Here is a 4,949-nt window from a genome sequence, read left to right as displayed (position 1 = left end):
TTGCTCAGCTCGTGAAAAAGGAAAACACACAAGAGCTAGCTTTAAGTCTAAGCAAATCTCTTCAGTGACTACGCCTCTTCAGTTACTGCACATGGATCTCTTTGGTCCAGTCAACGTGCAATCCATAGCTGGAAATAAGTTCACACTCGTCATAGTTGATGAGTATGCCAGGTACACTTGGGTCTTCTTTCTTAGATCCAAAGATGAAGCACCTGAAGAAATCATTTCGTTCATCAAGAAAATAGAAGTACTCAACAACATCAAGGTACGATCTATTAGAAGTGACCATGGTACTGAATTCAAAAACAGTACTATGAATAACTTTTTTGAGAACAAGGGAATCTTTCACAACTTTTCTTCAGTGAGGATTCCTCAGCAAAATGGGGTCGCTGAAAGGAGAAATCGAACAATCATAGAGGTTGCTCGATCAATGCTCAGCAAATCCCATCTCCCTACTCAATTCTGGGCTGAAGCTGTCAACACCGCTTGTTTCACTCAAAATTGATCGCTGATCGTAAAAAGATTCAAGAAGACAACCTATGAACTTTTTCATGGAAGAAAGCCTTCTATAAGTTTTCTTCATATATTTGGTTGTACTTGTTACATTCTCAACAATCGTGACCAACTTGGAAAGTTCGATCCCAAAGCTGATGAAAGAATCTTTCTTGGATATTCTTCAGTATCCAAAGCCTTCAGAGTATTCAACAAACGAAGACAGACGATAGAAGAATCTATCCATGCCACCTTTGACGAATCTCAATCAGCTAATTCAAAACCCATCTTAAATGATGAGGATGAATTAGAATACTGATTTTCTCTCACTATGGACAACCTGAAGCTTCCTACAGTGCTCCTCTCAATACTGAATCCCCTGAAGCTGAAGATGATCCACCTATCATTCCAGTCACAACTAGTTACTCCAACGCATCTTCTTCAGAGATCACTGTTGTGCCCATTAGCTGTATTCCTCCTTCCACTTCAAACACTGATCAATCAATGAATGAAATGCCTTCAGTATCTGAACCTGTTTCAGTCGCTGAATCTGAGGCTCCTTTAGCGATTGTCCCAATTGCTGAAGAAAACTGCAGCTGAAGCCTCATCTTCTGTTCTTGAACTTACCTACTCAAATGAAATTTCTCTACCGGCTCAACGATGGACAAAAGACCATCCAATTCATCAAATTCTTGGTGATCCATATGCAAGTATCAAGACTCGTTGTGGTCTAGGTATTATTTGTCTCTTTGTCAACTTTCTTTCTTTCGTTGAACCCAAGAAAATCAATGATGCTATCTCTGACCCTAGTTGGGCCCTTGCCATGCAAGAGGAGCTCATTGAGTTTGATAGGAACAAAGTTTGGTACCTTGTCCCACGTCCTTCTGACAAATCAGTGATAGGCACCAAATGGGTCTATCGCAACAAGTTGGATGAAGATGGTGTGGTAACCCATAACAAGGCTCGACTTGTTGCTCAGGGTTATAAACAAGAAGAAAGGATCGATTATGATGAAACCTTCGCACCAGTGGCTAGACTCGAAGCAATTCGACTCTTCCTAGCCTTTGCTGCCCATATAGACTTTAAAGTCTACCAAATAGATGTAAAGAGCGTTTTCCTAAATGAGAAACTTCAAGAGGAAGTTTATGTTGAACAACTTCCAGGGTTTCTTGACCCTAAGTGTCCAAACCATGTCTATCGGTTGGATAAAGCTCTTTATGGGTTAAAACATGCTCCTCGTGACTGGTATGATACCCTTTCCTCATTTCTCATCTCTGAGAAATTTGTTCGTGAAAAGATTGACCAGACCTTATTTCTTAGGAAAGTTAAGGGTCACATCGTTCTAGTCCAAATTTATGTCGATGATATTCTATTTGGTTCCACCAATCCCTATTTGTGTTTTCGGTTTGCTTATCGCATGAAGAAAGAATATCAAATGAGCATGATGGGAGAACTAACCTTCTTTTTAGATCTTCAAATCAAACAATTAGATAAAGTTATCTTTATCAATCAAAGTAAGTATGTTCGTGACATGCTGAAGAAGTTTGATCTATCAAACAGTTCATCTATGAAGACTTCAATGGCTCCTCCACTCTCKCTCAACAAGGATCCAAATGGAAAGCCTGTAAACGTTACTGTTTATAGAGGAATGATCGGCTCCCTGCTGTACCTAACAGCTAGTCGACCAGATATCATGTACTCTACATGCTTATGTGCAATATATCAAGCTGAATCAAAGGAATCCCATCTGATTGCTGTAAAACGCATCTTCAGATATCTTAAGGAAACTCCTAACATGAGTCTTTGGTACCCTAAAGGTTCAGGCTTTAACCTAATCGGTTATTCGGATAGTGATTTTGCAGGTTGCAAAATTGATAGGAAAAGCACCACTGGAGGTTGTCAGCTTCTAGGTAGAAAGTTGGTTAGTTGGACAAGCAAAAAGCAAAACTCAGTGTCCACATCAACAGCTGAAGCTGAATACGTAGCCGCTGGTAGTTGATGTGCCCAAATTCTTTGGATGAAAAACCAGCTAATCGACTATGATCTTCAATTTTCAAAGGTTTCCATCTATTGCGACAGCACTAGTGCTATTGCAATTGCAAACAATCCTATACTTCACTCCAAGACCAAACATATTGAGATCTGATATCATTTTATCAGAGATCATGTTATGAATGGTGATATTGAACTTCACTTCGTTCCAACTGAGTACCAGCTCGCTGACCTTTTCACCAAGCCTCTTGATGAGACAAGATTCAACATCTTGATCAGCGAACTGGGGATGCTAAACACTGAAGATTAATCTTCAGCTATTAACATCACTCAGTAAGTGAAATGATTCAGTGCTCTATCTCTGACACTGAACTTTTGAGTAAATATATCTATTCTCTCTAAGGTATGATTACTCTTTTTTTTTCTTCAAAACTTCAAACCTTCATTGAAGCTTTTTCTCTTCAGTGACTAAAATGTTTTAAATGATGGTTTCAGTGATTTCTATATCACTGACTATATATAAGTATATCTTTATACTTACTCTCTCTCTTAAAAAATTAAAAATAATCATTGAATCCTTTTGATCAGTTATTGAAATGTTGTTTTTTAAACGTCAGGTTCAGTGATTCTCTTATCACTGACACTGATGTCTTAAAACTATCACTGAAGATTTCTAACTTCAATGATAAAAATGTTTTAAAAGGTCACTCCAGTGTTTAGTTAAACATTATATGACTCTTTGTTTTCTTAAAAACTCTTCGTTTTTAAAAGAAAATAGTTAATGAATCGTCTTAATGATGACATTTTAGACACGCAAAAAGGTACTGTCATACGCTACCTCATTTAATGTCATCCAATCATGGATGAGAACGTGCCGTTTTTCATCATTGCCCTTTTCCTCAACCGTCGTCTTTTCTCTCTCTCATATTTCTTCTCTCTCCTCCTACCTATAAATATGAGACCTCTCCTCCTCTTTTCTCTTTACACTTACAAAGACGAAACTCTGCAAAAATTTCCAAAGCAAGAACTCTCTCTCAACTTCTCAAGAACCTCTCGACCTTATTCTCTAACCATTAAGGTCAATATTTTTTTTCTTTAATCTTATGTTAACAAATAAGTTTAAAGATTTCAAGAAACTTGTTCTCTTGAGATATTAAACAACGATGATTATTTAACCAACTCTTACTTGGTTATAATCAGATTTCTTTAAACACTTTCTACTTGAAAAAACCCTATTTCTTCTTTAAGGATTTTTCAAAAGAAGTTTTTATTGATTCAAAAACTTACCTATATTCTTCTCCAATACGAATCTTGGTTTTTCTAACAAACTGTTTTATCTTATTCTTACTAAAAACAGATGGCTGCCAAGAATGTTGGATTCTCTCTCGATGAGGTGTCCTTCAAGGCCAACAACCACATTGCCTTGTTGGACATTCTCTCATCCAAGGCATATTACCAAGAGGCGGCAAACTTTCTCAAACAGTCGTCTCTCAGCTTCGCCCTCAACCATGAACCCATCATGGTTAAGGAACTTCTACAGCAGTTCTGGTTCACTGCTGAGGTCGTGGATGTCGAAGACAAGCATGGCTGCCAAGTTGAACAGGTTAACTTCACCTTCAACCGCATGAAAGTGAAGTTTGGTGTGAACACGATGAGGATGGCTCTTCGCCTTCCCAAAGGTCCCTTCGACAGAGAACCCACAATGGTCGAGATCATAGAGTGTCTCGATGCCATTGGTTATCAATGGCCAATGAAGAAGGACTCACTGCTCCCATGAAGTCCTTATCAAAGATTGAGAAGAACAGGATGTCAGCTATCTGGCAATACCTGTTCTCTCACTTCATCCAGTCTATGGGTGGAAAGACTGGAGGTCAGGACCAGGCCTCTAGAATTGCCTTGACGATTGGCATTTTTACGATTCAGCGTCGCAATATAAATTACGTTGCGGTCATTTTTGATGACCTGGTGCAAAAGCTGAACAAGCGCCAGCGAGAAAAGGTGGTGCCTTACACCAGGTTTCTTTCGATGATCTTCGCTAAAGTCTTTGGAGATAAATACTCCACGGAAGGCAACCTTCAGGTTCCAAGCTTGGATCCAGGATTCTGGATCATAAGCTGAGGGACAGTGATGTGACACTCTCTTCTATAGTGTCTCTCACTACCTCCTCTCCTCAGGTGGCTAGGACAAGGGTAAACCCCCCCTGCGTCTAGCCCAGCCACCAAAACCTCCTCCAAACGACCTTCTCAACCAACTCTTGATTCTCCTCAGAGAGCCAAGAAGGCCAAAAAGGGGATAGCCACATCTCTGGCTGAAACCTCTCGACATGTTTCAGCTATTGAAACCAGCCTTAACCTTGAGGCACTTTTAGCTAACCCTCCTAGCTCTTCAGTGATTCCTCCCATCACTGTCGTATCAGTGGCATCTACCCCAACTGCCTCAGTGACCCAAATCACTGAAGGTGTGGA

The sequence above is a fragment of the Cynara cardunculus genome, assembly GCF_001531365.2.
Source record: "Cynara cardunculus var. scolymus isolate 2C chromosome LG 17, CcrdV1, whole genome shotgun sequence".
NCBI classification, from domain to species: Eukaryota; Viridiplantae; Streptophyta; class Magnoliopsida; order Asterales; family Asteraceae; genus Cynara; species Cynara cardunculus.
The sequence above is the reverse complement of the archived record's forward strand: the minus strand, read 5'-3'. Positions refer to the sequence as shown.